The sequence below is a fragment of the Dendrobium catenatum genome, unplaced genomic scaffold (genome assembly GCF_001605985.2).
Source record: "Dendrobium catenatum unplaced genomic scaffold, ASM160598v2 fragScaff_scaffold_557, whole genome shotgun sequence".
NCBI classification, from domain to species: domain Eukaryota; kingdom Viridiplantae; phylum Streptophyta; class Magnoliopsida; order Asparagales; family Orchidaceae; genus Dendrobium; species Dendrobium catenatum.
The window spans coordinates 340,937-356,174 of NW_021319019.1; positions in this window are offsets into that span (position 1 = coordinate 340,937).

A 15,238-nucleotide genomic window follows, 5' to 3' on the forward strand; every position below is an offset into this window, starting at 1 on the left:
ATAGTTATTAACCAAAAATATTGGATAACCTTTCACAAATCTATTTAGTCCCCAAGCTAGATCAAGTAGCCCTTGATACGGAAAATGACTACCTTGAGTGTGCACCTAATTAATAGATAAAGTATATTATTAGCATGTTTATTTCTTGAAGGTAGGACAAAAAAATCAACAGTAATAGACACCTTAAGAAAGTCTAATGAGAGAAAGTCTAAAAATTGGAGGGATTCCGGTGATCTTTTCAAATTTTTTCAATTCCGGTGATTTCGCGGCTAGTTTTGTTGGTCAATTCTTCGCCATCTCGCCGGAGGTGAGGGAAGACAGCTATGGACGGAAGGCGATTGGCGTCATCTGAAGCCTGGGCGAACATCAAAAGAGGTTTCAATGCTCCGGCGTGGGCTTCATCAGAGGTTTTCAAGGGAGGTCAGATTTCTTCTACAGGTTTCAACGGCCATCATAAACAGAGGCCATTGGTGATCAAGGAAGGTGGTTTGCTGAACAACATTATTAAACCAATTGTTTTGGGAAAAGGTAAAGAAGCTTTCAAGGAAGATGATTTTCTAAGCCCAAAAAAGATTGTATCACCTTCTTTTCGCATTGAAGGTATTAATGTTCTTAATTTTGGTGCATCTTCATCTGTGGGGAAGGAGAATTTTAATGTGGGGTTTAAATCTTTTTCCCTCCCATCATCTCCAATTGTGTGCAACTCTGTGAGGAATGTGATTTCTGAAGGAGATAAGCCTCATGTTGAAAACATGAATGTTGAATTTCCCCTACTGATCTCGAACAATGTTGAAATTAAGATGGTAAATGTGGAGGACATCAGTATTCCCTTGGAAGGGAAAAAAGACGTTTCCTCGGTCTGGAAGAGGAAACAAAATTTCAAAGTGTATAATCTGGATATTGGGTCTTTTCTTTCTAAAGATGGTAATTCGATTCTGTTACATTCAGAGAATGAAATTAATAATGATACGAAGCAGAAAAATGCCTTAGTGGTGAAGGTTTTGGGGATAATATTATGTTCTCTACAGTTTGAAATGACTTGAGGAGACAATGGAGCAGATTCAGCAATTTTCATATCACTGGCTTAGGCACTGGGTGGGTGCTCTGTTCTTTTGAAAATCCTGAATCCAAGGATGAAGTGTTATCAGGCGGTCCATGGTATGTTAGAGGCCACGTGGTGGGCTTGGATAAATGGTCCACATCTTTTTCCCCAACCGCTTTGAATGGTATTTCAGCGCCTATTTGGGTTAGATTACCAAATTTACCATTACATAGTTGGGATGATATCAACATCTGCAGAATTGCTTCAATAGTAGGTAAACCTTAGTTACTAGATGGGAATTCTTTTCAATGGGGTAGGCATGAATTTTCTAGAATTTGCGTTCGAGTACCCTTAAATGAGAAACTGCCTTTGGGAGTGTGGGTGGAAGGTTTAACTGGAAAATTTTACCAAAAATTTGAATATGAAGGCATAGAAAAATTATGCTATGAATGTGGTAAGATGGGACATACTGCCTCGGTTTGTAAAGAGTCCGAAAATAATAAATTGAAGAACAACAAGGAGTCTGTTACTACATAATTTGATCAGAACAATTTGGCCAAAACAGAGGTGTTGAAGCAAGTTGTTGAAGATTCAAATTATGGGCCATGGCTTCAAGTGAATTATAGAAGAAAGGGGAGGAGAAATGAGGTGGTTCAAAAGTAGAAATTTACCACAAAGAGAGTTTTTGTTCCTAAGCAAAACTCTAAGGTGGCCGAGAAAGCTTTAAACTTGGCTGAAGTGGAATTTATTTCTAATCCGGGATGTGATTTGCTTAGTAATGAAGTGCAGGAACAACATGTGGAGGATTTGATCAGAGAAGAATTGGTTACAGATCCACCTGAGTTACCTCAGGTTGTATCTCTTAAAACACCAATTACTATTAATAACAGCTTTATTGTTTTATCAGAACCATAAGACTGTGATCCGAAGGGACTTGCTGTTGACTCAGAGGATAGAGAAGTGGAAGATGGAGAAATTTTGGAGCTGGGAAAAATTCTGACTGATTAGGTGCTGCAGAACAACAATGATAAAAGTTGTATTCCTGAATCCTGGGAGGTGAAAGATGTTGAACTGTCTTCGGGCAAAAAAGTTAAACTTCTGAAAGAGTTGAAATCCTTGGGTTAAGGTAACATTGTTAATCATAATAGGAAGATGGAGGTGGTCAAAGTTAAAAAAGGTGGGGGTCCTTCCCCCTTGGTTCAATAATGACTTCTTTTACTTTTTGGAACTGTAGAGGAGCCAAAAAGAGAGAGGTTGCTCTATATCTCAAGGAATTTGTTAGAGATAATAATGTTTTTTTTTTGTGGGTTTAGTAGAAACTAAAGATAATTCCATGGAGAATTTACAAATTTTGCATTATTTGGGAGTGAATTGGGATTCTTATCTGGTTCCTTCATAAGGACTTTCGGGAGTAATCTTAATTCTTTGGAGGAAGGATTTGGCTACGTTTACTGTTTTGGATGTTTCAGCTCAAGTTGTAACAGGAAATCTGGAGGTTTTGAACAAGAATTGGTGGTTGGTTTCCACTGTTTATGGAAGCAGGAATTCGGTGGACAGAAAAGTTTTATGGGAGAATTTGGAGAAAATTAATGCTGTTAATAAACCGGCCATAATTATGGGAGACTTCAATTGAATTTTTCTCAATAGGAGAAGAGAGGAGGTAAGAAATTTATATTCTCTCAAGGTGCTAGAGATATGAAGTTGTTTATGAGTAATAATGACTTTCATGAAGTGTGGTTTGTTGGACCCAAATTTACGTGGTGAAATAATAAATCAGGAGGAGGGTGCATTCTAGAAAGACTTGATAGATGTCTTTTGAATTCTTATGCTATGAATTCTATCCAGTTAGCCTTAGTGAAAAACTTGTCACGTGTTGCCTCGGATCATTGTCCTATCATCTTGGAGGTTTTCAAACCAATCAGTGCTATTCACAAGGACATACATTTTGAAGATGTTTGGGCGACTTACCATGGAGCTACTGCAATTGTAGAAAAGTCTTGGAAAAAGTTTGGAGGAGGTGATCCAACTTCTTCTTTAGACTTGAAGAAGTTTAGAAGAAAATTGAAGGCTCTTTTTTTTTTGGAACAAGGCTAAGTTCAAGAGTTTGAATTCTCTTAGAGACTCATTGAAAGAAGATATCTTTAATCTTCAAGTAGAAGAGGCTGATGGACTGCTTGATGATTCTAAATTGTTGATTCTTATATCCAAAATCAGTGAGCTGAATTGTACTTTGGCAAAGCTTAATGGTGGTGGAGACAAAGAGCCAAAGTGAGATGGATGGAGGAGGGAGATACTAATTCTGCTTTCTTTCACTCCTATGCCAATGCTAGAAGATGTTCGAATTGGATCAAACATATAACAAATAATGATGGTGTTTTGACAAAACAACCAGAAGAAGTTGAATCTATTTTCACGGAATTTTTCAATCAAAAATGGCAACACAGAGAGTGCTTGTTAGAAGGATGGCCGAGACCTTTTGCTTTGCTGGATATTGAAGATCAAAGGAAATTGAATTCTTATTTTACTAAAAAAGAGCTTCAGGTGGTAGTAGACAGCTTGCGGCCTAATGTCTCTCCTGGCATTGACGGGATCACATTCTCTTTTATTAAAATCTATTGGAAGATCATTCATCAAGATGTATGGAATGCTACAGAAAATTTCTTTAAGTCAAGATGTATGAATCAATATTGGAAGGAAACTCTTATTGTTTTGATTCCTAAAATGCAAAATCCTCTACATCTATCTAATTTCCGTCCAATTAGCCTTTGTATGACCACTTACAAATTGGTAGCTAGAATGTTGCTTAATAGATTGGAATTGGTTATTCACAAAATTCTCTCTCGAGATCAAGTGGCTTTTCTAAAGGGAAGGTCTATGTCGGATAACATTCTCTTGTCCCAAGAGGTGATCAACAAAATCCGTCATTCTAAAGCAAGGAAAGGATTTCTGGCAATCAAGGTAGACATGGAATAGGCATATGACAGCATGGGTTGGCAAGCTTTGAGGCAAGTTCTTCTCCATTTTAATTTCCCTTGCAAGTTTTCTGAATGGATTATGAGTTGTATTTCAAATCCAAAATTTTGCATTTTAATCAATGGGAAGAAATCCAATTGGATAGAAGCTAGGAGTGGGTTTAGACAAGGTTGTCCCCTATCTCCTTTTCTTTTCATATTGTGTTCTCAAATTCTTTCTGATGCCTTTTATCTAAGTGGGAAGAATATTGGTATTCAAATTCTCTCTAAAGCTCCTATAGTTTCTCATTTATTATATGTCGATGACATTCTGGTATTTTCTGAAGATAATTTGCTTAAGGTGAAAAAGGTGAAAAATATTTTGAATAATTATGGCAATTGGACGGGACAGAAGGTTAATCACAATAAATCCATGGTGTTGTATGGTAAGACGGTCAATAGAAAAAGGAAGGCTGAAATTAAAGGCATTTTGAAGTTCAAATATGTTAAGGAATTGAACTACCTTGGCATCAAGCTCACTCTTAGAAGATTGGTGAAATCAGATTTTAATAATCTATTGGAAGTTGGTTTAAATAGATTAAACATTTGGGGCAAGAAATTTATATCTTTGGAAGGTAAAATGGTGTTGATCAAATCTGCCTTCTTATCTCTTCCTATTTTCCTTTCTACTCTTTCTTTGGTACCTATGGGTATCTTAAAAGATTTTGATAGAATGTGTAGATCAAATTTGTGGAGTAAGAAAAATGGTATAGGAGGACTTCATTATGTATCTTGGAAGAAGCTTTGCCAATCTAAGTAAAAATGAGGCAGAGGTTTGTTTTCGGCTGCTCAAAAAGTTGGTCATCTAAGGGCCAAATTTGCTTTGGAATTCTACTCTAAACAAGACTCATTGCTCAATTGTATACTTATAGCCAAATATGGAGAGAATTTATGGAAAAAGCAAAGGAAGGTTGGGAGTTCCTCTACATGGAAAATTTTGTGTAATGGAGCAAAGTTTCTTACTAATATAGTAAGATGGAAAATCTGCAATGGAAAGTCTATTGACTGGTTCAATGATGCTTGGCTGCTGGATAAAAGTATTGCTAAATGGCCAACGTTTGTTAGTAACGAGGAGATTGAAGACCAAAGCCTTAACTTCTTTATTTCCAATGGTAACTAGATTTTGGATCATCTCAGGATGTTTTTTAATGAAGATCTCGTGAGTACCATTACAGATGTGCCTATCTTTCCGAATCAAGGAGCTGATCACATTGAAGTTATGTGGAAGCACACGGGACGGTCCATTGCAGCTCTTTCGCAAGAGTCAATCTAGAAGTTTGATGAGGATTGAAAATTCTGGAAATGGATGAAGTGTGTCAAGTTAAGACCAAAGGTTGAATTATCTTGGTGGAGGCTTCTTAATGCAGCAATTCCTAGTAATTCTTTCCTTTTTCATAGGAAAATTTCTCAGATTACAGGATGTCCGAGAGGTTGCAATGTGGAGGAAAATACGGATCATATTACTCTAGGTTGTGGTAAACTGAAGAAGGCTTTTTCGTGGCTATCTAAGTGGGGATATCTTCTTCCTCAAACTGACAGTTTTGAAGATTGCTTAAAGATTATAGTTGTTGTCTAAAGGAAATCCAATACTTGTAAACATTTACTGCAATGTGGTTTTTCTGGCTTGGAAAAGTAGGAACCTGTTAGTTCACGAAGGGAGAGAAGAAATAGACTTTTTCATTGCAGCAAGCTCTCTCTCCATGGCTGTTATTGTACCTTCAATTAATATCCATTCAGAAAACTGGGATGTCAACCAGCAAAATCTGTTTTCCTCTTGGCGTCCTCCTCCTCCCGGATGGTTAAAAATCAATGTGGATGCAGCAATATGCAGTAATTATTTGGCCGGTACTGCTGGAGTTTGTAAAGATGATAAAGGAAGAATGTTACTAGCTTTGGTACTCAACATGTTCATTGGGATATTGGTCATTTGGAACTTCAAGCGGTTTATATGTTAAAGAATTTTTTACAAGATTGGATGGTTGAAGCTTAAGGAGTCATTATAGAAGGAGATAACTTCAACATCATCAAGAGACTTCAACAAGCTTTGAAAAGATTCAAGAATAAAGGTTCTCTTGAAGAAGACTTATCCTTTGTAAGTGAGTTTAATTAAATTGCTTTAGTTTTACTTCTAGAAATGGTAATAATTTAGCGGACTATTGCGCTAATTTGGCTTTGAGAAAAAACTTTATTTGGCATGATCTTTCTAGTATTGAAATTCCTCCTTCATTCTTGTTCATTTTGAAGGAAGATTTCAATTGGCTAGATGATTTTACCTACGTTGTAATCTCTTTACTGTTTTTTCCTCTTTTAATGCATGGTTGCATTTGTCCTCCAAAAAAAAAAAGCATGTTTATTTCCTACAATATAAATGAATAGTTGAAAAATATATAATAATTTTAAACCAATCAAGAAATTCTTTTTCCACTATCTTTTGGACTTCTACTAGTTTTGATGCATTCAAACCATCAGTGAAACTCCTACAAACTTTAAAATTTAGATCAAGCTTATGAGTAACAAATCTATGAATAAGCTAAGTTATACTTATTCGAGATATGACTCAACTTCATCATAGTTAAGTAAGATATATAATGTGGCAACCATCATCTCTTTATCATTCAAATAACATAAGGTGCTAGCACTTACGGGTTCAACAATTATGTTGAATACAAATAAATTTAAGAATTTACTCACATTTTGATGTGCAGTACTCCTATTTGATTGTGATGTTGTTTTAAAATAATACAAGCAAAATTGAATTATCTCATACATTAAATATGCTTCATAAATTGAGCCTTTAGGATGTGATTTATTATTAGAAGCCTTTTTAAGTATATTTAAATACCTCTCAAAAAAATATATCCCCTGATACTAAATTGGTCTACCTACTATAGCCTCATATAATAAATACACTAATAGATGCTCCATAGAGTTAATAAATGTTGGAGAATATATCTTCTCAAGTTTACACATAATGAAAGGAACATGCTATTCCATAAGAATTAAGTTCTTTACATTTAGTTTTTAAGACCATAAATCTTTGAATAAGACACTTAGCTCGATTAAGGTCTTTATAATTTGATCTAGCATAAAACTAAAGATATTTGGTAGTAGAAATTACATGAAATTGTAATAATCATGTCTTTTCAATCCAAATAATCTCCCCGATCTTTTGCCAAAAACATCTACGTAGATTAGGAGAATATCCATCAAGTATCCATAGAGTCTTCACCCATTCACAAATTGTTCATATCTACTCTAAAGTCAAGGTGAAAGGAGCTTTTGGTTTGAGAAGTTTTCCATTTCTATCATCCTTCAATTTTAATACTTTCCTAGTACAAATCTCTTTTAATCCTATCCTTACTTTTATATTATCTTTAAATTTATCATTGATTTATATGATTGTATTAAAAATGTTATTAAAAATTTTTTTCTCTATATGCATCACATCTAATTTATGTCTAATCAGGTTTATACTCCAATATGGCAATGATCAAAAAAATACTTTTCTTGGTCAATTATGGTTGATTCCATATCATGCCAATTTTTAATTAGCTAATGTTGGAGAATCCACTATTGTGGCTATGAACCTTACTCTTTTAAATATTTCTTCAATAGTTAATTTAGGAGAAGGTTGCGACATCACCATTTTATTTTTAGTAAAGGTATCCTTATTTCGCCTAAAAGAATGACTTGCATGTAAGAACATGTGATGGAAGTTAAACAAATGTTCTTTCCTCCATACTTTAAAGTGAATGAATTTGTATATTACATGACATATGAACAAGTTAAGTTGCTGAAAGTATTCCAACCTGAGAGCATACCATACGTAGGAAAGTCAGCAATTGTCCAAAGTAATGCTGCTCTCATAATAAAGTTTTATTTGGTGGAAATATCATATTTACTTACCCCCTTTTTTCATAATAAATTTAAATCATCAATTAATAGTTATAAGAATACATCAATCTTTACTTTTGGATTATGTGGCCCTTGAATGATAATCGTTAGGAACATATAAGGAGTAGTCATACAAAACTCTAGGGAAAGATTATAAGGGTGAGTATCATAGGCCAACATGAATAAGGTGAAGTAGACTAGCTAAATGGAGTAAAACTATTGATGAATAAATCTAATCTTATATTTTTTTATTCTATGGCAAAGGTTTGATATGTACGATCAAATTATTTCTAAGCCACTACTTCTAATGGATGTGTAATAATATCTTCTTACGAAATGTGTTCATTATTCCATCTCATATGTACAACAGATCTCATGGATGTATACCATTGTAGTCTAGGAATTATGGGTAAGAAAAACATCCTATTGATAGGTACTTCAGCTTTTTTTTAATTCTAAACTTTAGTTTAAATCTTGGAGCATTGCAAATCTTAGAGAATTGAAATGATCGCATACAATCTCTGATAAATCATCTTTAAAATATAGCATGCATTTATTGACATAATAATCTATCTTTGTGTTTATCAAATTAAGTTTGGAAACCAACTTCTTTGTCCGATATAAATATATAGGAATTATGTTATCTACCAGTTTTGTTTCCTTAAACAGCCCAACAAATTGACTAAAACATTCATGGGAGACATTATATTCTACCTTGATGCTTAACATCTTCATAGAAATGGATAACTTTAAGTGAGTGGTGCACCCATTTCTTATTAGTTTTTGGACATCATGCAATAAATCATAAAAAATTTATGCCTCCTTATTTGGTAACTCTTTTATATAAGATTAAAATTGTGCTTTAGTTGTGATATGAACTAAAGATCATCACCAATGGCTCCTTGCTCTCTACTCTGAGGCGATTTAGGGCTTCTTCTTCCGTCCACATTTTTCTTCATTTCGTGCTAATTTCTTTTAGTTTTTTGGCTATTTTCGTGAATTTTGGTGCTCGTTTATCTTCCTTATTTATCTCTTCATTTTATTTTTGCTTATTTTTATTATTGTAAGTTAGGGTTTTTAGGTTTTTCGGGAGATAACAATGCCATCATCATCTATCCCTCACCCAGCTGCGCTTCCAAATGGAAAGTCCCATTCTTTTAAGGAAGTGTTATCTGGTTCTTTGTCTTCTTTCGCTAAATTTATGTTTATGCACTCTTCCTTCAAAGGGTGTCCAGCTTTACTGCTTGAGGATTCTGTTGTTTCCTTACCTGCTGCTCAATTTGTGCTCACTCTTGTGGGGAAGTTCATGCTTAAGCTGCCAAACATAGATGAAATCCATAAGTTTTTCTTCAATCTGAAATTGACTGGATCATTCCAGGTGGGTTTATTAGACTCCAGGCATATAGCAATTAAACTGAATAATGATTTGGACTATAGACGTATATTTTCTTAAAGGTCTTATTATATACTAGGTTGTCAAATGAGATTGCTTAAATGGTATCCTAATTTTGATGTGCATGAAGAATCTCCTATAACCCAAGTATAGGAGTGTGAATTTCTTTTCCTATTCTCTGTTTACACTTTTTTAATTCTCAAATTTTATTTGTTTTGGCCTCTATATTTGGTAAACCATTGTAAACTGATCAAGCTACAGCGTCCGTTTCACGACCATCTATTGCTCGTGTATTAGTTGAACTGGATAAATCAAAAAAGCATCCTAATGAGGTTTGGATTGGTTCAGAACTTAATGGATATTTCCAAAAAATTGAATTTGAAAATTTATCTATTTTATGTTCACATTGTAAGATGCATGGCCATGGTTTATGTGCTTGTTATAAATTACACCCCCATGTTCGGAAGCCTAAGGAGACTATTAATATATCCCATAAAAGTGAATTAATTTTAGTTAAATTGGTTTCTATTATTCCTGATCATGATGTTAATTTGGTTAATGTTTCTCAAGTGCAAGACCTTTCTAATGTTCCCTTAAATTTGAATTCTATTCAGGTGGAACTGAATCCTAGTATTATGGATGATTTTGCTAAAGGACATGAAGTTAATCTTAACCCTATCTCTTCTATAGCTATTGATCCTCATACTATGAATGACCAAAATATTGTTGCTAATCTTAATAATGCATCCATCTCGATTGAGCTCTTTTGGATGGTGGTTTGGTTAATGCTATTATTATGGAGGAGGAAATTGTGCAAAATGATGCTACTACTCAGGTTACCTCCCTAACCGTGGTGGAGAATATAGGTGGTACCATTGTGCTCAATGAAACCAATGTGGAAGGTGATGTGTTATTTGAGGAAAGAGAATTGCTTCTTTCTAGGAGGCACTCAGGTATGATTAATTATAGCAATTTTCCTTTCAATGATTATTATAATAGTGATGTTTTTACTGACACTGAGGATATAGATATGTTGGCTAAATGCTTTGCTAGAGATGATACTAGTTTTACAATGGGTCTTGGTAGGAGAGGTAGAAAGCTAAAAGTTGTTATTCTACAAACTCCCCGCCACATCCGATCGCATACTACTCATTAATAATTATTTTTATGTTTAACGCTATTATTTAGAATGTTAGGGGCATTGGTTGCTCTTCTTTTAAATTTATAGTGAAGAACTTATGTTGTGTCTATAATGTCTCTATTCTTGTTTTGCTTGAGCCTATTATCTCTTATGATAAGTTACTTAGTACTACTAAATTCTTGGATTTTAAACATGCTTTGTCTAATGTTACAAATAAAATTTAGATTTTTTGGAAAAAATTTGTTAGGGTTGACAATATTGGTGATTTTAATCAAGTTATTCATTGTAATATTGAGAGTTTTAATTTGCAATATTGTGCTTCCTTTGTTTATGCTGCTTCTTTTCATTATACTAGAAAGATTTTATGGGATCAAATTATTCAATTTCACAGTTTTTGTAATCTTCCTTGGCTTGTGGGAGGGGACTTTAATACCATTGCTAACTAGTCTGAGCGTATAGGGGGCTCTCTCCCTATCTATCATTCTATGGAGAGTTTTAATAATATGATTATGGATTGTAACCTTATTGATATTAGTTTCTCTAGTGATAATTTTACTTGGCTTCATGGGCATTTATGGCAAAGATTAGATCATGATTTATTTAATGACTATTAGCTAAATTCTTTTGATTATACTAATGTTGATTATCTTAGCATGACCCTCTCTGCTCATCACCTCTTCTTTCTAAAATCAAGCCTAGATTGAGAGATTTTCCTTCTCAATTTAGATTTTAAAACATGTGGTTACTTCATGAATCTTTTATAACCATGGTGAAGGATAATTGGCTTGCTCCTTTACATTCAGATAATGTCATTTCTGGTATGCGTAGAGTGTGGTATAAGCTGAAAAGACTTAAGTTTGTTCATAATTATTAGAATCATAATGTTTTTAAGAATCTTTTTTTAACATTTTAATTGCTGAAGATAAGGTGAATTGTAAGGAGAATCAATGCCAATCATTTCCTTCTAAAGCCAACTTTTATTTACTAAGAGAAGCTAAAGATAGGCTTTATAAATTACAAGCTCAAGAGGAAATGTTTAGGAAACAAAAAGTTGATGTTAAACATCTTATTGAAGGTGAAAATAATACAAAATATTTTCTTGTCTTGGTTAAGAGGAAACGAACTATTAATTGCATTCATAAAATTAATCGGGTTGTTGGGTTTGTTACTGAGGATGACGCTGAAATTGCTAACTTAGCTGTTCAACATTTTCAAAATTATTTGAATAAAAATTTCAACTCTTCCTCTATTGATAATCTTAATATTATTCCTTCTCTTATTACTCATGATGATAATATTTTCTTGTCTAAGCCCCCTTCTTGGGATGAAGTTAAAGATATTGTTTTTGGTATGAGTTTTGAGTCGATGGTTGGGCCTGATGGTTTCACAACCAAGTTTTTTTAGAAAACTTAGCATATCATTGGTGATCTTCTCTTTTCTGATGTTCTTGATTTCTTTGATGGTGACTCTATACCTTAATTTTTTACTGCTACTTATATTATATTATTCCTAAGAATAATGCTATCACATCTTGGAATAATTTTAGGCATATTAGTCTTTGCACCTTTTATTATAAACTGATATCTAAAATTTTAATGAATTATTTATTGATTTTGTTGCCTAAATTGATTTCCCCATTTCAAATGGGTTTTGTTAAAGGTCGTGCTATTGCTAATAATATCCTTTTGGCTCAAAAATTTTGTCATGATTTGGATGTTAAAGTTAGAGGCGGTAATATAATTTTGAAACTTTTTATAGCTAAGGCTTATGATAATATTGATTGGAATTTTCTTTATGATATTATGAAGTTATTTTGTTTTGATTTAAATTTTATCAATATCATTAAGATTTGTATCGAAAGCCCTTATTTTTCTATTATTGTTAATGACAAGACTAATGGTTTCTTTAATGCATCTCATGGCATGAGACAGGGTGACCCCATCTCTTCGGCTCTTTATATTATTGCGGCCAAATATCTTTCTAAAGGGCTTATTGATCTCTTTGAGAAGTTTCCTAACCTTTACTTTAAAACTTTAGGTGTTTTTCATATTTACCATTTATGTTTTGCTGATGATTTTATTATTTTTACTAATTTCTCTATAAATAGGATTCATAGATTATTTAGGTTTTTTCAACATTTTGAATTGGTGAGTGGCTTGGAGCTTAATAAATATAAATGTGGCTTTATTTCTGCTAAAAACGTTTCTTTGGATTGCATTTTGGCTATTAAGAATTTAACTGGGTTCATCCATATTTATTTGCCTTTAAAGTATCTTGGTGTGCCTCTTTAAAAGGGTAAATTATTTCTTTTTATGATTTAATTTTGGTTGTGCAAAATATACTTTCCTCTTGAGATTTTAACTTTCTAAGTTTTGGTGGTCGTTTAACTCTTACTAAAAGTGTTCTTTGTTCTATTCCTGTTCATAGTTTCCAAACTTTGCTTCCTACTCAGGCTTTGTGTAACAAGATTGAAAAAATTTTCAATACATTTTCTTAGAAAGGGGGTACTAGAAGCTCTAAAATCCATTGGTCTTCATGGAATAAATGTTGTGGTGCTTTTTATGAAGGGGGTTTGGGTTGTAAGTCATTGAAGGATTTGGCTTATTCTTTTTATTTTAAGTTATGGTATAATTTTCATGCTAACTTGAGCCTTTGGGCTAAATTTATAAATGCTAAGTATTATGCGGGGAAGCATCCCACCACGTGTTGTTTTAATAAAGGTAATTCTAAAGTTTGGCATCATCTTTGCAAAGCTAAATGGACGGTTGAGCCGTTTATCTATTAGGGCCTTGGTGGTGGTAATACTTTCTTTTGGCAAGATTGTTTGTTGGGAGGCCAATCCATTGATAATGTTATTAATACTTCCTCCAATGCTTATGTGAAGGTTAATTAATTTTTTAATGAGAATGGTGGGATGTTGAGAAGCTTTCCAATGTATTACCTAATTTTATTACTCAGCAAATATTGCAAATCCCTTTAAACATGGGTTCACTTGATGTTCAGCTTTATGCCTTATCTAAATATGGTAACTTTATTTTAAGGGATGCCATGCATTCCTTTAGAGCTAAGAAAGATGTTTCTAAGATTTTTAAAATGATTTGGCATAAAAGTATTTCCTCTATGATTTCTATTTTTGTTTGGCGTATTTTACATAAGTTTATCCCTACGGATGATCATTTGACTAAATGTGGTTTCATACTTCCCGCTAAATGTCAATGCTGCTATCATATGGACAATATGCATCATGTCTTTGTCTCTGGTCCTTGTGCTGTTAAGGCATGGACTTTTTTTTTTAGGATATTTTGCTCTTAAATTACTTTAATACTAATATTTATATTAAATCTTTACTTAACTGTTGGTTTGTTAATACTAAAGGCCATATTAGGAATCTTATTCCCTCCCTTATCGTTTAGTTTTTATGGATGGATATGAATAATTCTCATTTTAATGGTGTGGTTATGAATCAACATAGAATTATTCAAATTGTTAAAGGTAAAATTAGGGATCTTTTTTCTGCTAAGTTACTTTCTGCTATTTCAAAAATCATCTTATAGCTACAGTTGATTTGGGATTAACGTGGATGTGGATGTTTGTCATAATCTCCCTAGAAGTATTTCTTGGTTGAAACCTCCTAGTAATTTCTTTAAGTTAAATGTGGATGTTATTAACACTAAGAATATGGCGGCCTGTGGGGGAGTCAACAGGGACTCCAATGGTAATTGCATATTGAGTTTTGTTAGCCCTCATTATAATTGTGATGTTAATAATGCTACCACTTTTGCTATCCTCTATGGTTTAAGGTTGTGTTTTTCCCTTGATTGCATTAATAATACGGTGGAGGTTTGTTCTTCTTATTCTTATCAGTTATTTATTTTGAGGATTGAGAAGAATTGTTCTCCTAAACTTTTTTATATGAGGAGGGAAATTAAGAATTGGTTGAGCATGTTTAACTTCTCTTTTTCTGCTATTGATGTGGAGGGAAATGCTTGTGCTAATGCCATAGCCAGGTGGGGTTGTGGGTTAGATTCCATTACAGATTTCATTAGTTCTAATTTACCTCTCTAGTCTTTTAAATATGGATAAGATTAGTGTTCCTTCTGTTATTCCCTAAGGTGGTCAAATTGTTTGGTTTAAGTTTAATTTCATGTAGACTTTTTGTGATCTCTCTCGGTTGGTTGGGTCCTCTATTTATCAACTGGGTTGTTTTTATGCCTTCTCTGGTTTTAGTGGAGATTTATATTGTTAGGTATATTGCCTTTTAGGGTTTTATTATGGCCTTATGGTTATGGCTGGTTCAGAATGGATGGTTGTTGCCTTGCAATTTCTATGATTTATATCATTTATATTTCTGAGAGTTTATTGTTATGAACTGTGTGAGGTTTGTGAGGCTATGTGTAGGTTGTTGGTTTTTGTTGCTTGGCTAGAATGGAATCCTTTCACGGGTGTTTTGGATATTCGCATTTACTTTGGGTTGATCTGCTCGTTGTTTTAATTTTATTGGTGTATGTTAAGTGAGGGTGTTGTTTCTTCTCCTACAATGTCCTGGGTGTGTTTTGGTCCCTTTGCGTCCTATTATTAGTCAATTTATGAGCTATAGGATTTTCTTAACTAGGGGCTCTCTCTTTGCTCTTGGTGTTTTATTTTAGTGGTTTGGTTGACTTTTATTATCAAGGAGCATCTGGTTATGGCCTATTGGTTGGGGCTGATCTGTTTAGAGAAATGTTTTCTTCCTGATTGTCATGGGCTTATTTATATGA